This window comes from Nansenia antarctica (assembly GCF_963989245.1).
Source record: "Nansenia antarctica genome assembly, chromosome: 18".
NCBI lineage: Eukaryota > Metazoa > Chordata > Actinopteri > Argentiniformes > Microstomatidae > Nansenia > Nansenia antarctica.
Window position 1 is genome coordinate 16903306 of NC_137691.1, and position 23398 is coordinate 16926703.

A 23398-nucleotide genomic window follows, 5' to 3' on the forward strand; every position below is an offset into this window, starting at 1 on the left:
CGCATCAGGAAGCCATAAACAACACAGACGGAGGAGGAGGAGCTCAAGACAGAAGAATCACCACTGTTTAGATTGCAGTGAGAGTTTCATTTGTCCAACTCACCTTAAATCACAACCACAGACTCAAGGAGGACAGAAGACTCACTCTTGTCTTCAGTATGGAAAGAGATTTGGTCATATGAGCGATCTAAAGAGACACCAGAGAATACACACAGGAGAGAAGCCATTCTGCTGCTCCCAGTGTGGGAAGAGTTTCAGTCAGGCAGGAAACCTAAAGAGCCATCAGAGAATACACACAGGAGAGATGCCATTCTGCTGCTCCCAGTGTGGGCAGAGTTTCAGTGTGGCAGGAAACCTAAAGACACACCAGAGAATACACACAGGAGAGAAGCCATTCTGCTGCTCCCAGTGTGGGAAGAGTTTCAGTGAGGCAGGATCCCTAAAGACACACCAGAGAATACACACAGGAGAGAAGCCGTTCTGCTGCTCCCAGTGTGGGAAGAGTTTCAGTCGGGCAGATGAACTAAAGAGCCATCAGAGAATACACACAGGAGAGAAGCCATTCTACTGCTCCCAGTGTGGGAAGAGTTTCAGTCAGGCAGAAAACCTAAAGAGACACCAAAGAATACACACAGGAGAGAAGCCGTTCTGCTGCTCCCAGTGTGGGAAGAGTTTCAGTGAGGCAGGACACCTAAAGACACACCAGAGAATACACACAGGAGAGAAGCCGTTCTGCTGCTCCCAGTGTGGGAAGAGTTTCAGTGAGGCAAGAAACCTAAAGACACACCAGAGAATACACACAGGAGAGATGCCATTCTGCTGCTCCCAGTGTGGGAAGAGTTTCAGTCAGGCAGAAAACCTAAAGAGACACCAAAGAATACACACAGGAGAGAAGCCATTCTGCTGCTCCCAGTGTGGGCAGAGTTTCAGTCAGGCAGTACACCTAAAGAGTCACCAGAGAACACACACAGGAGAGAAGCCGTTCTGCTGCTCCCAGTGTGGGAAGAGTTTCAGTCAGGCAGTACACCTAAAGAGTCACCAGAGAACACACACAGGAGAGAAGCCGTTCTGCTGCTCCCAGTGTGGGAAGAGTTTCAGTGAGGCAGGACACCTAAAGACACACCAGAGAATACACACAGGAGAGAAGCCGTTCTGCTGCTCCCAGTGTGGGAAGAGTTTCAGTGAGGCAAGAAACCTAAAGACACACCAGAGAATACACACAGGAGAGAAGCCATTCTGCTGCTCCCAGTGTGGGAAGAGTTTCAGTCAGGCAAGAAACCTAAAGACACACCAGAGAATACACACAGGAGAGAAGCCGTTCTGCTGCTCCCAGTGTGGGAAGAGTTTCAGTGCGGCAGGAAACCTAAAGAAACACCAGAGAACACACACACTAGTTAACACGACTGCTCCCAGTGTGGGAGGTGTTTAAAGGAGACAGGAGCCCTAAAGAAGAAGGGGGGGTCTGCTGGCTGCACCATCATCTACTGTATGTTCATGTGCTTGTTGATCGGATCAGGGAGAAGGTTGTGTCATGACATGAGCCTTTTCTAGATCATCTTCTCTCAAATCCTCCTGTCCTCTTCTCATACCCTCCTCTCCTCCCTCATCTCTTCCTCCTGTCTCCTCCTTTCCTCTCCTCCCCTCCTCTCCTCCCATCCACTCCCTCCTGGAGAGTGAAGGAGGAATCGTGGTCGTAGGAGTTGAGATGTCCTTGTCCCCTCCTGCATCATGTCACCGCCCCTTCCACCCAAATGTGGCCTTGGTGTTTAGAAGCCGAGTGTGACTGAATACTGGTATGTTGTTATGTTTGCAATAAATCCTCCTAACGTTTCAGCTGGAAGACTGAGATGTTGTATATCACATTATATTAACCAACTACGTGTTTCATGTAACACAATATGCTGACGTGTAATTCATTTAATTAAAGAAAACACTACAGTTAATCTCACTACTGGTTTTATGTCACAATGTAGCAGACGCCTTATTCCAAAGCGACTTGCAATCGATACATTCGACTAACCACTCAGTATAACCCACACAGAATAACCTCCTAATTGTTTCGTACTTCCTCTCTCATCTATTCATCCGCTCTTTCATTTAGATTAGATTACATTAGATTAGATTGAACTTTATTGTCATTGACAGAGTTACAATTGGTTGGGTTTGTTTTGGACAAATCATGCTCAAGATACCTGTCACATGTCTTTGTGATGTCATAATGTATTATTATATTATTTTTAAAATTATCTTTATTACATTCTATTAATGTTTTATTCATATTTTATCAGTTCTCTTTTACCCTTCTAATTCCTACTTAGTTCCATAACTGCTTATGTTACCAGTGAAGACAAGAGCAGGTGATCTCCAATTGATAGCGGGTTTTATTGTGTGGCTCTGCGTACAGACAGACACGCAAAATGAGAGAAAATCATTCCCCTTATGGAGGGGAGAGTGGACGGAGGGGGTAAGGCCAGGGTGCTTTTCCCGTGACGTCACGCTCATCACTGTGACGCAATCGGCCCTTTTTTAAAAAAATCAAAACCTCTTTGATGTCTGTCTGTCACAACAGAGATGACTTCACACCAGAGTTGGCGGGTTGTTGCTGGGATTTCACATTTGGGTATTTTCTCCCAAATATAAAAAAATAAAAAAATATTTTAGTTGAAATAGGGTGATATTCTCGGCCAGATACTAACTAGTTGTGATATTACGTGGTCTGGCCGTTATCGGGCTGGTCCGAATTCGTCCAGGTCCGTCTGTGCTTGCTGGGTAGGCTACTGTACTTTAAGTGTCTATTTTACCTTGGGAAGACTGCAGTGGCGTCTCTCACAACCAGGTCCGGCTCTAGGTGAGAGTATGATTTGATGCCCCCCCCCCCCCCCCCGGCAACATTTTGCCAGCCGGGAGACTTAACACACTGACCCACCGTGCCAGTCATGAAAGGTCATTGTCAGATACAGACCATAATGATATTCTTCAATTCCTCTGTGCAGGTTGAATGAGCTGTGTGTGTGTGTGTGTGTCTGTGTGTGTGTGTGACTCTGTCTGCCTGTGTGTGACAGGCATGAGTAGTCACATACTTGGAACAAATCAAGAGATACTAAAACACTGGACAGGGGATTTGAACCCCAGCCACTCGGTCTAACAGGAGACTTAACACACTGAGCCACTGTGACAGAGCTGGGAGGAAAAAAAAATCACCTACTTGAAGAAATTCAGTCCCACATCTGTTCACAAGGCTCTGATCAGTGTAGAATCTCTGTCCTCTGTCTCTCTGTCTATCTATCTGATCATGTGTATCATCATGTAGTCATGTAATCATATCTGATAGAATCAATCACACTGTCATACAGGCAGCAGCAGCAGCAGACACAGTCTAGAAAAAGTCAATAGGTCATTGGATTTGAACCCTGGCCTTCAGCGTTAAAAAGACAGACTGAGACTTAACACTGAGCTACTCGGGCAGTCCTGAGAAAAAAAGACTCATCTACTTCAAGACATTTCACATGATCTCATTTCACATCTCACCATCATAGTGAAGTAGTGTCAATAATAAGAGTTGTGTTGAGCTGCAGTACAGATTTCTGTCCACTAGATGTCACCCTCCACCTGCCTGAGGCTGGGCTCATAGGAGTTCTGTTCCATTCTGGTTCAGTGGCAGACAGACACTGGCAGACGTCCACACCAGGTTGCTTGCATTTATTACTGTAAATCTCACAAAATGGCCCCCACCTTCCCATACTGGTGATGAGGCTGGGAATGAGGTATTTTGACTTATTTAATATATTCATTTCTTTGTTTTGCCCATCTAACTATTATTTAAGCTTAATGGTTTGTCATGTTGTCAAGAGTTAATGAGTTGATGAATGTGTCTTGTACATGTTGACATAATAGCTCATCCAACAATAGACAATGTGTTTCCTATTTTCCTTATCTTGATTGGACACAGACATGCTTCTTAGAGAGAGAGAGAGTGTGTGTGTGTGTGTGTGTGTGTGTGTGTGTGTGTGTGTTTGTGTGTGTGTGTGAGTGTTTGCATGAGTGAGTGTGTGCGTGCGTGCGTGTGTGTGTGTGTGTGTGTGGTTGGCGGGTTGTTGCTGGGATTTCACATTTGGGTATTTTCTCCCGACAAATATAAAAAAATATTTTAGTTGAAATAGGGTGATATTCTGGGCCAGATACTAACTAGTTGTGATATTACGTGGTCTGGCCGTTATCGGGCTGGTCCGAATTCGTCCAGGTCCGTCGGTGCTTGCTGGGTAGGCTACTGTACTTTAAGTGTCTATTTTACCTTGGGAAGACTGCAGTGGCGTCTCTCACAACCAGGTCCGGCCCTAGGTGAGAGTATGATTTGATGCCCCCCCCCCCCCCCCCCCGGCAACATTTTGCCAGCCGGGAGACTTAACACACTGACCCACCGTGCCAGTCATGAAAGGTCATTGTCAGATACAGACCATAATGATATTCTTCAATTCCTCTGTGCAGGTTGAATGAGCTGTGTGTGTGTGTGTGTGTGTCTGTGTGTCTGTGCGTGTGTGTGTGTGTGTGTGTGTGTGACTCTGTCTGCCTGTGTGTGACAGGCATGAGTAGTCACATACTTGGAACAAATCAAGAGATACTAAAACACTGGACAGGGGATTTGAACCCCAGCCTCTCGGTCTAACAGGAGACTTAACACACTGAGCCACTGTGACAGAGCTGGGAGAAGAAAAAAAAATCACCTACTTGAAGAAATTCAGTCCCACATCTGTTCACAAGGCTCTGATCAGTGTAGAATCTCTGTCCTCTGTCTCTCTGTCTATCTATCTGATCATGTGTATCATCATGTAGTCATGTAATCATATCTGATAGAATCAATCACACTGTCATACAGGCAGCAGCAGCAGCAGCAGACACAGTCTAGAAAAAGTCAATAGGTCATTGGATTTGAACCCTGGCCTTCAGCGTTAAAAAGACAGACTGAGACTTAACACTGAGCTACTCGGGCAGTCCTGAGAAAAAAAGACTCATCTACTTCAAGACATTTCACATGATCTCATTTCACATCTCACCATCATAGTGAAGTAGTGTCAATAATAAGAGTTGTGTTGAGCTGCAGTACAGATTTCTGTCCACTAGATGTCACCCTCCACCTGCCTGAGGCTGGGCCAGTAGGAGTTCTGTTCCATTCTGGTTCAGTGGCAGACAGACACTGGCAGACGTCCACACCAGGTTGCTTACATTTATTACTGTAAATCTCACAAAATGGCCCCCACCTTCCCATACTGGTGATGAGGCTGGGAATGAGGTATTTTGACTTATTTAATATATTCATTTCTTTGTTTTGCCCATCTAACTATTATTTAAGCTTAATGGTTTGTCATGTTGTCAAGAGTTAATGAGTTGATGAATGTGTCTTGTACATGTTGACATAATAGCTCATCCAACAATAGACAATGTGTTTCCTATTTTCCTTATCTTGATTGGACACAGACATGCTTCTTAGAGAGAGAGAGTGTGTGTGTGTGTGTGTGTGTGTGTGTGTGTGTGTGTGTGTGTGTGTGTGTGTTTGTGTGTGTGTGTGTGTGTGTGAGTGTGTGCATGAGTGAGTGCGTGCGTGCGTGCGTGTGTGAGTGCGTGCGTGTGTGTGTGTGTGTGTGTGTGTGTGTTGTGGTATTCAACACTTAGGAGATAATAATAAATAATAATAATAATTTGCTGTTGCTGGGAGCCTCGATGGATGTGGCGGCGGCAGCGGAGAATGGTGGTGGCAGCAGCAGCAGTGAGGCAATGGTTGTGGTTCAGTGAGTGTAGGTGAGACGAGAGAAGGGCAGGGGGAGGTGGGGGGCAGGTGAGATGGCCGGGAGTCCAGGGCAAGACGACAGGCAGTGAACCAGAGCGACAGCGCGGTGCCGCCGTTGCCGTTGTCATCTGTATTGCCAGCCTGGGACCGAACCCGCGCGGCCGGCCAGCCTAGCCGTGCCATGCCAGCGACCAAAACCCGCAGCAGTGAGTGAAGGCTGGGAAGGACCGACACTCACCTGCGGAGATGGCAACCCCCGAACCGGGGAGGGAGCGGTGGCTACCTCCCGGGACGAGGGTAGTAGCACACAGTGGTGTAGTCTAGTTTTTTCTAGTGGGTATACTGTGATTTTGCCCTCCCAGTCAGAGCGACACCTGTCCCGTAGCGACACCCCATAAGCACCACCACACTCACTTATGCATACAGTATGCATCTACACCGGTGTTTGCTGCCTTGGGGGGGGGGGGGGGGGGGTGGCATGGACTGTACTTGTACATCAAGCTGCCACGCTACAGAAACAGGAGATAGGCTCCTGCCCCCTAAGGGCCGTTAGGCTCGAGAACCATCAGTTCTCAAGGCTACTTATGTGGTCTTGACTACATGTCCACTTTCTCACCTGGTTCTTGCTGTCTCTCTGGTGTGCTGACACCATCCTGCTCTCTCTCCTCCTCCTCTCCCTCTCTATCCTCCTCTCTCCCTCTTTTGCTGTCAACCAAAAGGCAAATATAACAACCAGAGTATTTATAATTTAATAAGAGGTATACATTGAATTCATATCAAATCATAACATCATTCTAATTGAATATTGGGTTGCTGTGGAGTCAGATACTGTCTTTACTTACTCTCTCACCTGTAAGAAAATCGTATGTCCAACTACAAAAAACAGACATTTCCAATGAGTGAGGGTTTGTTCCAATGCTTCAATCCACTGTCCATGTACTGTAAATATACCATTATGGTATTACCATAAAGCCCAATTCTAGCAGAATAAGAAATATTGTATATATACTTTAAGTAAAATAATAAAGTGCATCCAGTTAGCTCTTTAGCTGGCATGTGTGCAGCAGACTAGCTCATCTAATCACCTTTGAGCTAGCTAGCTAGTTCTTTGACACTATTATTCACACCATGAAACTATAATCACACTTTCTAATCACAATAATAACGACTAATTTGAACCAACTTTCTCTGTCAGAACACAGTAATTATATTTGCTAACGTTTCAACTTGCTTACTTTCTTCTGCAGAGCTTTACCCTGCAAAAACTCTCTCGCGTCGCTCGCGCACACAAAACAAAAACCAAACCATTCTCCAGCGGCACGAAGCTGTGTGTGGAGGTCTGGCCCGCCCACCCCAAGGCAATTGCAGGGGAAATACTGAGACTAGCATTCTGAACGACTGGTTATGCGATAACAAACATGTCAGAAAGTTCGAAGTAAGTGCTTCGTAACACAGACGGGGTGAATTTTATGAATAAAAGTGTGAAAGTTCTGTCACAAAACGCCGTTACGTATCCTCGCACATTTTTTAGTGGGTATAAGCAAATCCTTGGCCTTTCCTAGTGGGTATACGGCGTAGTCCTGCGTATCACGTAGACTACACCACTGGTAGCACAGCACGGCCAGGCCAGCGATGTCTGAGAGCGGCGCGCAGCGGGTCGGTCGGCAACACAGAGCCGGGGGACAGGAACGGTGAGGCGGTGAGTACTGCAGTCCGGTAGTGAAGGCGGTGAGTACTGCAGTCCGGTAGTGAAGGCGGTGAGTACTGCAGTCCGGTAGTGAAGGCGGTGAGTATTGCAGTCCGGTAGTGAAGGCGGTGAGAGGCGGGAGATGGCGGGGGGGAAGGCAGCGGAGGTCGGCGGGACAGGATAAGATAAGATACATAATAAAAAATGCAGACCAATTTACACATTATACATAATTACCCACTAGCCCACAGTCTTTGCCGTGCAAACGAGAAAAACCTTCAGCAATTCTACAGCCATGTGTCGTTTCCTGCTTCTGCGGTGAGACCCTCTACCCTCTCTCCCCTCTGGGAAGCACCAAGTATCACATCGTAGGGAGCTGGTTTCAATGAGAGCCAATGAACTCTGTTGATTGACGGTTGGAGAGCTGTAGACATGCTAACAAGCCTGTCTGGAGGAGGACACAGGGGGGGTGGGGGGGGGGGGGGGGCACTTGGGCTGCGGTGGGATTAGAGCTAGGACTGAGGTGTAGGTGGGACTAGGAGTAGGATTTGGACTAGGACTGGGACTGTAGGTGGAGCTGAGGTGGAAGTGGTGTGTGTGTGTGTGTGTGTGTGTGTGTGTGTGTGTGTCTTTGTGTGTGAGTGATACTGGCAGCATCTGTACTAACCCTACACCCTCTACAGAGGCTTTGGATTTCCTGTCTGTTACTAACCCAGACCCTCCCCCTCTCCCCTCTGAACTGTCTCACTGGTAGTGTGTGATACACAAGCGTTTGTTCTTATATTACGTTAACAGTTTCTAACATCAACTTTGTTTGTTTTGTCTCTTGTATTTTGTCATTATCACATTCATGTCAGCTATTATCGATCATGGCCCAATGACTTGTTAGTCTTCCCAAACATGCATTACAGCACGCTTACCAGCATCAGTTATGAGCAACAAGTAGCTACATCAGGTGCATCACCGTTACGCTCTCCCTGAGATGATGTTGGCCACTAGGGGGAGTGCTCTCCCTGAGATGATGTTGGCCACTAGGGGGAGTGCTCTCCCTGAGATGATGTTGGCCACTAGGGGGAGTGCTCTCCCTGAGATGATGTTGGCCACTAGGGGGAGTGCTCTCCCTGAGATGATGTTGGCCACTAGGGGGAGTGCTCTCCCTGAGATGATGTTACAGGCCACTAGGGAGAGTGCAACTGAACAGGCACCAACATTAGGCTGTATCTTTTGACTTTTCAAGCTCTTTTGTTGAGGTAGAACCGTCCTCTTAGAGGTGGAACCTTTCTGTAATGTAAGAAAAAACTGGGAAAAGCAGGGAAGTTGGACGGATGCCGGTGGTATTCCGCCCTGCAGCTGTGCTGCAACTGCTTACAGTTATTGCTGTAGAACTTGTTACCTTTCAGAAGGACGCAACAAGGTGACCTCACTGACAACTTACTGTAAATTGAGTACGCCTACAGGTGAATGATTGTAGATAATCATGATGAGACTCGCCATGCCGAGGGCTCTTGTGTGCAGCGCTGGTTCAGCCCGTGGATCAGTATAAGGTGTTTATCTTCCTAGTTTAGACACCGTGTAACCTGGGTATCTTAATATAAGGTGTTTATCTTGCTAGTTTAGACACTGTGTAACCTGTGTATCTTAATATCCCAAATCACTATCATTCTCGTATCTCCTGTAAGAGCTAATAGTTCCTCTGCTGTTTATGGTTCTCTCAAAGTAAACAAGCTTTTAGAGAAACAAGTTTAGTTGATGTCCGTAGACCCATGTCTACAGAACAAGCAAAGTCATAATTTGCCATCAATCCACACATAATACCCCAGAATGACAAAGTGAAAAAACATTTTTAGACATTTCAGGACATTTATTGATTTGCTCTGACAGTTATTTAAAATGCAAAAATTATCTAAACATTTTTAGGGTTAGTGTTAAGCCTAAGCCTAGTGTTAACCCTAAGCCTGCCAGCTTTGCTGTCCTTACTCTTTTCTCCATCTCTCCCTCCTCTTCTTTCCTGACTCTCTCTCTCTCCTCCTCTTCCCTGTTCATCACCTCCATCCTCTCTTTCACTTCATTCACCTCCTTTTCTTTATCCTCCAGGATTGTCTGACTCTCTCTCTTGACCTTTTCTAACTTCTTCAGCTCCATCTTGTTTCTCTTTACCTCCTCTTCTTTCCTGACTCTCTCTCTCCTCCTCTTCCCTTTTCATCACCTCCATCTTCTCTTTCACCTCCATTTTCATCTCTCTCTCCCTATCCTCCAACACTTTCTTCCTCCTCTCCAATTCATCTTGAAGATCCTGAACTATTTTCTTCTCCCTGTCCAGCTCTTCTCTGTCCTCATCTACCCTCTGTCTCACTTCCTTCAGCCTCTTCTCTGCATCGCTGTGTTGCTTCTCCTTCTCCTCCCCTTCTTTCTTTATCTTCTCCTTCTCTGTCTTCCAGACCTCTTGCTCTACCTTTCTAGCTTTTTCCACTCTGGCCATCTCTTTCATTTGCCCGTCCTGAGCTTGCTCCACCTTTTTCTCTCTCTTCTCCACCTCGTTCTCTCTCTTCTCCGCCTCCCTCTTCAAGATCTTTCGCTCTCCCTTTCCTTCTGCCACTCGGGCCTTCTCTGCCATGTACCTGGCCTGGGCTTCCTCCATCTCCCTCTTCCAGACCCCTTGTTCTTCCTTTCTTTCTTCTGCCACTCGGGCCTTCTCTGCCATGTAGAGCTCTTGCTCCGCCTTTCTTTGGTTTGCCTCCAACAGCAGGGCAACCTGGGCCTCTTTACACTCCTGTGGACATACAGTGAACACACTTAAGGTGCAATCTCAAATGTATTTGGCAAGAGGGGTCCCTTGTCTTTTCTGAGAATAAAACCAGTCAGTTGTCTCCCCTCATCTTTGAGTATTGTCTATTTTTAGCAATCCTAAATAGGGTGAGTGGGCAGTTATCAAATACAGTACCATAGTCCTTTGAAACTCCCCGATGGAGATAACAGAGCTATCACTCTGATAAACAATCCCCCCCTCCACATACCCCACTGAACTATTGCCCCCCCTCGCACACACACACACACACACACACTTGACTATGACTCTCAGTACGCCCCCCCCCCACCTTAGGATACTATAGACAATGGAAAATGCCTACACTATGATGACAATGACAATACTTAATAATGGCTGCTCATCCCTGGTTAATGTGATCACTCTATAACCTTTGCACTACTGATGTACATTACTACCTTTGTACTACTGTATATTGCACATTGCACATGTCTCCTGACATGGGGTGGGTCTTACCTTCTCCACAGAAGCATATGAAGCCTGGGCTGCCATGTACCTGGCCTGGACTTCCTCCATCTCCCTCTTCCAGACCCCTTGTTCTTCCTTTCTTTCTTCTGCCACTCGGGCCTTCTCTGCCATGTACCTGGCCTGGGCTTCCTCCATCTCCCTCTTCCAGACCCCTTGTTCTTCCTTTCTTTCTTCTGCCACTCGGGCCTTCTCTGCCATGTAGAGCTCTTGCTCCGCCTTTCTTTGGTTCGCCTCCAACAGCAGGGCAGCCTGGGCCTCTTTACACTCCTGTGGACATACAGTGAACACACTTAAGGTGCAATCTCAAATGTATTTGGCAAGAGGGGTCCCTTGTCTTTTCTGAGAATAAAACCAGTCAGTTGTCTCCCCTCATCTTTGTGTATTGTCTATTTTTAGCAATCCTAAATAGGGTGAGTGGGCAGTTATCAAATACAGTACCATAGTCCTTTGAAACTCCCCGATGGAGATAACAGAGCTATCACTCTGATAAACAATCCACCCCTCCACATACCCCACTGAACTATTGCCCCCCCTCGCACACACACACACACTTGACTATGACTCTCAGTACCCCCCCCCACACCTTAGGATACTATAGACAATGGAAAATGCCTACACTATGATGACAATGACAATACTTAATAATGGCTGCTCATCCCTGGTTAATGTGATCACTCTATAACCTTTGCACTACTGATGTACATTACTACCTTTGTACTACTGTATATTGCACATTGCACATGTCTCCTGACATGGGGTGGGTCTTACCTTCTCCACAGAAGCATATGAAGCCTGGGCTGCCATGTACCTGGCCTGGACTTCCTCCATCTCCCTCTTCCAGACCCCTTGTTCTTCCTTTCTTTCTTCTGCCACTCGGGCCTTCTCTGCCATGTACCTGGCCTGGGCTTCCTCCATCTCCCTCTTCCAGACCCCTTGTTCTTCCTTTCTTTCTTCTGCCACTCGGGCCTTCTCTGCCATGTAGAGCTCTTGCTCCGCCTTTCTTTGGTTTGCCTCCAACAGCAGGGCAACCTGGGCCTCTTTACACTCCTGTGGACATACAGTGAACACACTTAAGGTGCAATCTCAAATGTATTTGGCAAGAGGGGTCCCTTGTCTTTTCTGAGAATAAAACCAGTCAGTTGTCTCCCCTCACCTTTGTGTATTGTCTATTTTTAGCAATCCTAAATAGGGTGAGTGGGCAGTTATCAAATACAGTACCATAGTCCTTTGAAACTCCCAGATAGAGATAACAGAGCTATCACTCTGATAAACAATCCCCCCCTCCACATACCCCACTGAACTATTGCCCCCCCTTGCACACACACACACACACACACACACACACACACACACACACACACACACACACTTGACTATGACTCTCAGTACCCCCCCCCCCCCACCTTAGGATACTATAGATATGACAATGGAAAATGCCTACACTATGATGACAATGACAATACTTAATAATGGCTGCTCATCCCTGGTTAATGTGATCACTCTATAACCTTTGCACTACTGATGTACATTACTACCTTTGTACTACTGTATATTGCACATGTCTCCTGACATGGGGTGGGTCTTACCTTCTCCACAGAAGCATATGAAGCCTGGGCTGCGCTCTGGACCTGTGGGGCTGCTCCCTGGGCTGCTCCCTGGGGGGCTGCTCTCTGGACCTGTGGGGCTGCTCCCTGTGGGGCTGCTGTCTGGGCCTGGGCCAGTCTCTCGACTGCTTTCTGGGCCTGTCGGGCTGCTCTCAGGTCCTGGGCTGTTTTCTCGGCCCATCGGGCTGCTTTCTTGGCTTCCCTCTGGGTCCATGGGTCTCCTTTGGGACTCTGGGCTTCTCTCCGGGTACGGGCTGCTCTCTCGTCTGCTGTCTGGGCTGCTCTCAGAGCCTGGACTACTATCTGGTCCTGGGCTTCTCTCAGGTCCTGGGCTGCTCTCTGGTCCTGTGGGGCTGCTGTCAGGGCCTGGGCTGCTGTCTGGGCCTGGGCCAGTATCTTGTCTGCTCTCTGGGCCTGTCGGGCTGCTCTCTCGGCTTCACCCTGGGCCCAGTTGACTGCTGTGGGACTCTGGGCCTCTCTCTGGGTACGGGCTGCTTTCTGGGCTGCTGTGTGGGCAGCTCTTCGGGCCTGGGCTACTACTGCTCTCTTGGCCTGGCTGGCTTCTCTCTGGAGTGCCTCTACCTGCGGGATGCCTACCTGGGCCACATTGGCATATGAAGCCTTGGGCTGGTTGTCCGCGGGGGCAGCCATGGCCATAGAGGCAGAGGTGGCCTCGGGTTCAGCCTGGACCTCTAGGAGGGGGGCTGCTCCCTGGACCTGGTTGTCCTCGGGGGCGGCCATGATGGGGGCAACCGTGGCCACAGAGACATTGGTGGCCTCGTCACCCGAGCAGACCTGCTGCAGGAGCAGAACAGAGGAGGTGTGGCATCATTCATGGCTACATGGTTACACAAAACTGATATAACTGCAGGGACGTGTGCTAATGGTGATGGTTACACTTACAGTTACAGGTCTGTCCCCTCTATCCTCATGCTTCCTCCCAGTCCTCCTGCTCATGGCTAAAAATATGAAAAACAAGGAAGAGAATGTGAAATTACATATTTTAGATATATATTATTATTATATAATTACTTGTCCCCTATGAGTTCATGGATGACTGTGAGGCTGTTTGAACTTCAAAAGTGACTGACTGTTGATATTGCGCGACATTATGATTGAAGCATCAGTTGTCAGGACAACAGGTGCAACGTGGCAAAAAGCCATATCCTTGTAGTATTTCTACCTCAAAAAATGATGGCTAGGACGTCGGGTTGTAAAGCGAAAGCTTCTTTATATAAAAAATCTGTTGGCCTACACTTTTGATCACTTTCAAACAATAAAAGAGCTATTGGATATTCACTTTAATTCTGGACGTTACAATTTGCATTTCTCAAAACCAACAAACTAAACTGTCAACTTCCATGACGTCTTGCCGCAAGGCCTCCTGGGACCTGCAGTTCTACCTATTCTTAGCCAATACAACAGAAATGTACTTCTTTATGTTATGTAATATATATTAATCAATCTCTTTTAATTGTCAATCATGTAACATATTAATCAATCATGTAACCTATAAAGTTAATCCTGTAACCTATAAAGTTAATCATGTAACCTATACAGTTACAACAATCCTATGAATACAGTCAGGCCGTCAAGCCCATAGACTTTTACTTGTCAAGGCACATTTTTTATGTGCAAATCTGTAATTCAAGACTCTCTGGTAATTTACGCACAAGACCCACGTTGATCTCTACTCAGCGCACACACACACACACGCACGCACACACACACACACACACACACACACACACACACACACACACACACACACACACACATACCACTGAGTTGGTCCTCCAGGCTGGCTGCATTCATGGCTTTGGTTAAGGTGATCTCCTCATCGTCCGACTGATTTTCCAACCTCCAAGCTTTGTCAAAATTAAAGGCTCCCTGACCTCCCTGACTCTTCTTCTTTTTATTTGCCATTTCTGAACAAGGAAAGAGAATGTGAAATTACGTATTTTATATTTATATATTATTATTATTATAGAATGACTTGTCCCCTATGAGTTCATGGATGACTGTGAGGCTGTTTGAACTTCAAAAGTGACTGACGTTGCCCATCTGAGTGGAATACAAGTTCCAATAGCCACATCAGTTACAGAGATGCATATAGTCAGGTTCACTATGTTTCAATTTAAACTTTCGTGGGAATTTTTTGGGGATTTGCTAATCTATACATTTTTGGAAAGGGCATTGTATGTGGAATCAGAAAATATATGTTTCCATTTGCACAGATGTCTGAAAGGCGGCCATCTTGACATTTACAAAATGGCCGCCATAATACACACGTTTTGTAATATCTTGGCTTCTAAATAAGCTAGAACATTGATTTTAACTGCTAAACCTACATTTTCAGGGTCAATGAATCCAATGGTTGGAGTTACAAAGCAATTTTTTGTATTCTTCTTCTTTAAAAAATAAAGTATATGGGCACAGGCAGCCATTGCTCTGCAGGATCCTTAGGCTAATTGGATCCCCTGCAAAATTGGTACTCCAAACATGAGGATGGCATGCTTAAACCAACAACCACAGACGTCCTCCCAGCCCCAAAGTCCATCATTGAGATGGTACAATGCAAATGCAAAACCGACTGTTCTTCTGGCAGATGTTCATGCAGAGCTAAGAACTTAGCCTGTACCGACATGTGCAGCAGCCAGTGCCAGAACGATGACGATTCCCAAGCTGTGACGCACGAAAGTGATGATGATGAACTAATCTAACAGCCCAGCTCACATTGGCACGCATTGGACTCGCCATTCACATATCACATCACACATAGCATAAACGCTTATACATAGTCAAGAGACACAACCCGCCTGTCATTACACATAGAGTAAATACACATCCCACAAACAGAACAACCAGCACACCATACACTCCCCACATTCCTCCCATTCATTTATTTTGTTTCATTCCCTATTTTTATCATTAAATATGATATACGGAGCTTATTCTCCATGCCGCACCCGCCTTGAAGTCCTGCCTGAGAGCGTTCCTCACTTCCTGTTTGCGCCAACTCAAGATCCCCAAAATCTGGCGAAGAGCCCTAGTTGTTGCGATCCCTAAACCGAATAAGCCTGAAGGGGACCCTAAGAGTTACCGTCCCATCTCTCTGTTATGCATCCCCTTCAAGATCCTCGAAACGGGGCCATCTTTATAGACCTGACGGCTGCCTACGATACCGTATGGCAGGGGTCGGCAATAGGCGGCCCGCGGGCCATTGCTGGCCCATCACCAATAATATTTGGCCCAGCAGAATATTTGGAGAATCCACTTTTTTTTTTTTTTTTTTTCTTTCTTTTTTTTTTACAATATCCGACCGACAGTCCCACATATAGCGCCTATAATGTCCGAATAGAGAATCTACCTCCACCTGAATAATGCTTATTGTACTTTTATCCATGTTGAGAGTGAATGACACAGGGACAGACAATCAGGCAGCGGGGTGCACCGAAGCGCACTGACGCTGAACCCCTCATAGTGAATCATAAGTAGGTGGACAACGTGTAGTGCTGAAATAGCCGTGTGTGGTTTGAAAAAAATAACACCAGCTCAGTAAATAATTCAAACGTCATGTTTACGTATATGTGACTGCAACACACATATGAACAGTAACAAAGCAAATTCAGTTTAATATTCTGAAAAACATTGACAACAAAATCGGTGAAAAAAAGAAAAGAAAGAAAAGTTATCCGCTTATGCGAGGGGTGGTGGTGCATAGGCCTATGCTCCTGAAACGACAGAGCAAACACGCTATTAGGGATAATAATTACAATGAGCCATTCATTCAAAATATACAAAATACAATTAGGTTATTAAATACAATAACGACAGGCTTGGTACTTACTTAATGTGAAAAGTGGCATCTCCCATCGGTCAGTATTTGCTTGATATCTGGTTATATGGACGTCACTTTAATCCGCAGGCAGTTCTCAAGTTTTTTTTTGCATCAATCGATTCCTCTCGTGCGTCTTTATCACATTCATTGAGGAAAAGGACGACTCGCATGTATAGAAAGGGAACATTGTGAGCACGGAAGATGTGAGTCTCACAACGGCTTTGCGTTGATGAAACCAGGTAGGATGAACATTATAGTTCGCTGTCCATTCCTCTTTAAATGCCCTGTTTTCACCGTCAACTTTCCTCTTTACACCTTTGGAGAGTGACATGATGTTTCTCTTGCTAGTTAGCAGGTTAAATGTTTAGCTAACTTCACCCGGCAGGCAAACAACCAATCCAATAATAATGTGATCTTGTCTGGGAGGAGGGGGGAATCATTCAGAATGAAAGTATGTTAAATAATTATTAGAATAAGCTAGGCTGCGCTACATCGTCAGTCCACACATTTATTATTCAAAACTATGGAAAAGGGTGAAACTACGTTTCAACGTTGTTGAGAATCACAACACAAACTTGCTAGTCAAGCCAAAATACTGCAACGTAATGGATTGGACTGCTACCTAGTTAACTACAACACTACTTTACATTGTTACCTAGTTAACTACAACACTACTTTACATTGTTACCTAGTTAACTACAACACTACTTTACATTGTTACCTAGTTAACTACAACACTACTTTACATTGTTACCTAGTTAACTACAACACTACTTTACATTGTTACCTAGTTAACTAGAACACTACTTTACATTGTTACCTAGTTAACTAGAACACTGCTTTACATTGTTACCTAGTTAACTACAACACTACTTTACATTGTTACCTAGTTAACTACAACACTACTTTACATTGTTACCTAGTTAACTACAACACTACTTTACATTGTTACCTAGTTACCTAGAACACTACTTTACATTGTTACCTAGTTAACTACAACACTACTTTACATTGTTACCTAGTTAACTACAACACTACTTTACATTGTTAGCAGGCTCACAAAACAAGCTGTGTTAGTTGACTAGCGATGTGTACATTTTTCGAAAGAAAAGTCAAAGCATTAGAATGTGTCACATTTTTTAACAATCAATTACTTATGAATGAATTAATGGAATGAATGAATGGTCTTTATTGTCATTGCTACAGTACAGGTACCAAACAACGAAATTTAGGAGGGGTGGCTCCCCTGGTGTTAGGGAAAAAAAAAAAAAAAAAAGTTCGGGCCCGCCATCTAGTGGCTCAAAAAAATTTTGGCCCGAGGCCAAACCTAATTGCCGACCCCTGCCGTATGGCATCGCGGCCTCACCTGCAAGCTGCTCCGCCTGCTGCCAGACAGGCACATGGTCAGAATGATCATGGAGCTCATCCGTAACCGCAGCTTTACCCTTACCACCGGTTGCGGACAGCTAAGCAGGCTTCGACGCCTTAAGAACGGCGTCCCTCAGGGATCGGTCTTGGCCCCCCTCCTCTATAATATCTACACCTATGACCTGCCCAACACACTCTCGCGGAAGTACGCCTACGCAGACGACCTCGCAGTGGTGTACTCTGCTGGAAATTGGCAGTCTGTGGAGGGGATTCTGAGCCAGGACATGCAGACACTAGTGGCATACTTCCGGAAATGGAGATTGAAGCTTAGTGAGGCAAAGACGGTGTCGGCTGCCTTCCACCTTAACAACAGGGAGGCTAAATATGAGCTTAGAGTATACCTAGATGGAACTCCCCTGCCATGTTCCGCTGAGCCAATCTATCTCGGCGTGACATTGGACAGGACGCTCACGTTTCGCCGGCACCTCGAGTCACTGCGCAAGAAGTTAACAGCTCGTGTGGCGTTGATGAGGCGACTGGCTGGCTCAGGCTGGGGCGCCGGCGCAAAGACCTTGCACACGGCAGCCCTAGCCCTCCTTTATTCAACTAGTGAATACTGCGCCCCAGTATGGTGTCGCAGTGCCCACACCCGCCTCATCGACTCGCCTATAAACGAAGCCTTGCGGTTTGTGACAGGATGCCTGCGTCCTACCCCCGTGGACAACCTTCCCATCCTAGCAGGCATCCAGCCCGCAGGCCTCTGCCGCATGGGAGCCACAGCACGTCTCGCCTGCCGGGCCGTGTAGCTTAATAACCATCTGCTCCACGATAGGCTCACTATAACAGCGGAGCCCTCCCGGCGTCTCAAGTCGAGACACCCATTTGTGCCTGCCGCACAGGATCTCAGGCAGCAATGCAGAGATCTTAACATCAGTGCGGCAGGATGGGCGGATTATATGTGGCGCGCGGAGTGGGAGGCAAACACCTCCAAACTCCGCGACCATATCCCAGTCGCCGGCCCTGAGCCCCTCGGGATGGACTTGCCAAGGCTATCCTGGGTGAGGCTCAATCGTCTCCGGACCGGCATCGGGCGTTTCCGCTCATCAATGCACAGATGGGGCTTGGCCCCAAATGCGTCGTGCGAGTGTGGCGCAGAGGACCAAACCGCGACCATGTTATCCTGGATTGCCCGGTGTCCCACCCACCCAACGGGATGCATGTTCTGTCGGTACTAGATGACGACACGATGACGTGGCTTCTGGAGGGGTGTCCAGAAATATAGCCCGGGTGAGCCCCTCAACCAGGTCTCGGGGTGGTAAAAGGGTAGCCCCTCGGCCCCGAGCATGGTGGAGTGGAGAGGAAAACAACTACCCATACGCCGAAAGAAGATCATTAAATATGCCATTAGGCTAAAGATTTACCTGCCTCTGTATTGCCTTACTGGTTGCTGGCTGTTGCCATAACATCCAAAAATGTATAGATTAGCAAATCCCCCCCAAAAGCCAACAAAAGTTTAAATCATAACATCGAGACTATCTAATGCAGGAGGTTGTCGTGATCATACTGTGGTCTGTGGACTCACGTATGGAAGTAATAGAAAAACGACAATTTCTTAAAGTATAAGTTACACATTTTTATGTGATGATATAAAAAAATAAAAATAATAATAATAGCTTTGTAACTACAACCATTGGATTCCTTGACCCTGAAAATGTAGGTTTAGCAGTTAAAATGTTCTAGCTTATTTAGAAGCCAAGATATTACAAAACGTGTGTATTATGGCGGCCATTTCTTAAATGCCAAGATGGCCGCCTTTCAGACATCTGTGCAAATGGAAACATATATTTTCTGATTCCTCATACAATGCCCTTTCCAAAAAATGTATAGATTAGCAAATCCCCAAAAAATTCCCACGAAATTATATAACAAACCTGACTAATATGCTTCATACACATGTTTGAGGGCTTGAACTTAAGGCTTGAAGATTTATCAATTGGATTCTACAAAGGCAAAGTAAGGTCATCCCACTTCCTTTCTATGTTCCACATTAATATCACAGTGAGTACAGGGCAGGCTAGCTACATTAATAATATCACTAATACAGGGTTGCCACGCTTGCCTTGAAATAATTTTCCATACCACCTCTTGATTTTCCAGGTACCATGTTTTGTGATGATATCTAGACCGTTAAAACGTTCCGCCCCCACCCATCGACCCAATTTCTGGGTGGTAGAATTGTTAGAAGTTTGACTTGCGGTCAATGCAAATGTATGGTCTTTGCTACTTTTATACGTTAAAATAAGAAAACAGTATTGCTTTTTAGCTATTAAGAGCCCAAATCCGATGGCCAGTCAGGCAAACAATTATATAGTGTCGTTGCCGATCAATGATCTACGTCGTTATATATTTTAAAAATCATGAAATAGAGGTTGATGTGTCACTTGCTGTAGTTAAGATACTTTCTGTTTTGGTAGTCTGTCCAATGTGACACTTGCCCTCATCCACCGGCCCAAGTTTTGGATCTTGCTTGCTGTTTATTATTTAGATAATAAATCGTAGCTAGCTAGCTATAACATCTTCATATAAATATATATATATACACACATACATGTACTATATATACCATACAGGCTAAATACTGATCACTTGGCAAATGCATCATCTATTAAAGTAACAAAGATCACACATGTGCATTGATCGCCAGTCAAACTTCTACCACTTCCTGAGTAAATCCAACGTTCCTACGCTGAGACCGTTTTAACCACGCCCCCCACTCGCGGATATCAGGAAGTATTAGCGCTATTGGCCGTTACCGTTAGCAACACATTCCAAGCGCTAGCTGGCAAGCACATCAATGTTAGTTTGCAACAATGAACCATGTGCTTGCCAACCAACATTGATAAAGCCACATTTAAAACAGCCACAGACAGTTCCAAGCCAACTACTTAAATTTGAGAATAAACTTAAATTATTAAATGTTTTAGAAAGCCTATCAAATTGTCCAGGACAACACAAGATTTCCATGTACATTTTCAATTTTGCTCAGTTTCCATGCCTTTTCCAGGTATGGAACAGGGCTCAATAATTTCCATGTTTTCCCTGTTTTCCAGGTAGCGTGGCAACCCTGTAATATCACAAGCCCATAGACTTTGACAAGTAGCTAACACAGGCTTACCTTGCTTGTGTAAAACGCGTGTTGCTCCTTCTCATACCGAAGTTCAACTGGCCTGATACACTGGCGCATGGCTTCTGGAGCGGACATTTGATTGTGACGTCAAATGTCCTCTCGACTGATTATGACGTCATAATGCATGTTTTCTGAACATTCTGATCTCAGGAGCTCCATTTTTAACCAAAGAAAATAATTAAAAACAATGATAATAATACAAATAATAATATTAAAAAGCCCCATATGTATTCATCTCTCATTCTGATCATTAAAGCCCCTTTATCATAAAAAATAATATGATATCATCAAAATATCAGCATGATCAAAATGCAGGGTTCCCACGGGTCCTTGAAGTCCTTGAAAGTTTTGAAAAATAGACATGGGTCCTTGAAAGTGCTTGCATTTCCCTCTCTCTCAATTTTTGTTTTGTTTTAGAGAGGGAGAGAGGGAGAGAGGGGGGAATTCAATTCAATTATTTTGAACATAATGTTAGTAAATATGCTCCGTTACGCTGTCTGCATGTCTCTCCCGCTATCTGAGTCGCACCACGCACGCGCCTCAAGGACATTCCGGTGCAGGTTAAGCGGCAGCAAGCAGCTGTAGTTATGCCTGGCAAATTTACATTTCAGGATGTGTGGCTCACTAAAGACATTTACAAGCAATGGATTATTAAAGATTCACTGAACCTACATATGGCCCGATGCAAAGCCTGCGGCAAATCGATCAAACTTGATGCGATGGGGGAAGCTGCATTGACGAGCCACGCTGCTGGAGACACACAAGAGATGCCGCTACAAGGACAACAACACCATGTTGCACCACGAAATACATGTTCATTCTATCATTAAATACATGTTCATTCTATCATTAAATACATGTTACTTCTATGATTAAGAATAAATACATGTTCATTCTATGATTAAGAATCATTCCTCCCTCCCTTTAAAAGTGAAAGATTCAAATCTCTCCACCGCGCATTTTCTCCACTATAGTAATATAGTCTAGCCTGGATATTAATATCTATAGAGGTATCATAGCATACAGGCCCATACCATATACAGTCCATGCATGTGTGTGTTTAAGTAAAATATACTACACTCCTTAAAAAGCATTGCAAGAGAATACCGAAGTAGCGATGGTGACCCGGACAGGGGGTAGCTAAGCCATGTCGCTGAAGTTAACAACGTTAGGCACTGAAAACATTATTTCAATACGGCCAGTAAATGCAGTTAGATAATATATTGGGGATATTCCATCGTTTTGGATCGGAATTTCGGATACATCGAACATTTTTGTGCAAAACTTAACTGCAACTACGCGATCACAGACATGAGCGGTCGTATCTCTCAACGCCCCTCCTGCTGCAACAATGCAACAGCAAGGATTATTCCGCACTTTCTCCTGTTCCTTCTGTGGATTACGGATTTATACATTAAATCACCACAGAACTTACATCTTATGGAGAAGGAGACAAACTTTATTGGAAAAAATGAGACCCATAGCGACTTTTATCTCCACGCCGCAAAGAAGCTTATAAACTTCGGAACGGCAGCTATTCACACAACGTTGACTGCTGACCTGACGCGGAAAAACAAGCCCCCGGTAGGTAGAATGGACAGAAGGACCATGATCTGTCTCTATCTACTTCTCTCGGGAGACATTCAGCTGAATCCCGGACCAGTCTCAACCAGGCAAGCTACACGTTTGGCCAGAGAACAGCCATGCCTTTCCCAGGCAAATATTACTAGCGAAGCCATTGACGCCATTGTCGACAAACCGGTCAAACCGGTATCAGCAGCGGACTTCCTGGATTCAGACGAGGCTAACAAAACAATGGGTAGCTATGCTAACAACATTACCCCCCCACCTAACTTCCACCAGCTATCTAGAGAACACAGAGCCCTCCCCCACCCGGCGACGACCCCCCCCTCCCCCCTCCCTCCCCCACCCGACGACGACCCCCCCCCCCCCCTTCTCCACCCGGAGACTCTCTAACGAAACCGTTGAACAATGGGCGACCCCCCCCATCCCCCAATCCTCAACTTGACGATGACCGGAATGGTGACTATTTCCAAGTCAAGGACATGAACTCTCTATTTGGACACAGCAGTAAGGGCCTGCATATTGTTCACCTTAATGTGAACAGTCTTGTGCCTAAACTGGACCAAATCAGAGAAATGTTCCATGACAGCAAGGTTCACATTTTGAGCTTCTCTGAGACCAAGTTTGATGAATCGATCAAAGACCCAGAGATTGAAATAGTTAACTACACAGTCATCAGAAACGACAGGAACAGGTATGGGGGTGGTGTCTGCATGTACATTCACAACGATATTATCTTTAACACCCGGAATGACCTGAATCGTGACAAATTAGAATCTGTTTGGGTTGAAATTATCTTTAACAAAGCAAAACCGGTGCTGGTTGGTACTATCTACAGACCTCCCGATCAGAGTGATTTCTATGATATTCTTGAGGGGTGCTTGGATGACGTTGACTGTGTGGAAAAGATTCTTATTGGGGATTTGAACACGGACATGCTCAGAAATGAAGCATCCGTTTTCAAATCCTTCACTAGGTTTTCTGAATTACACGGTCTCCGTCAACAAATTACCAAACCCACTAGGGTGTGTATTTCTACTCAAACCACCATAG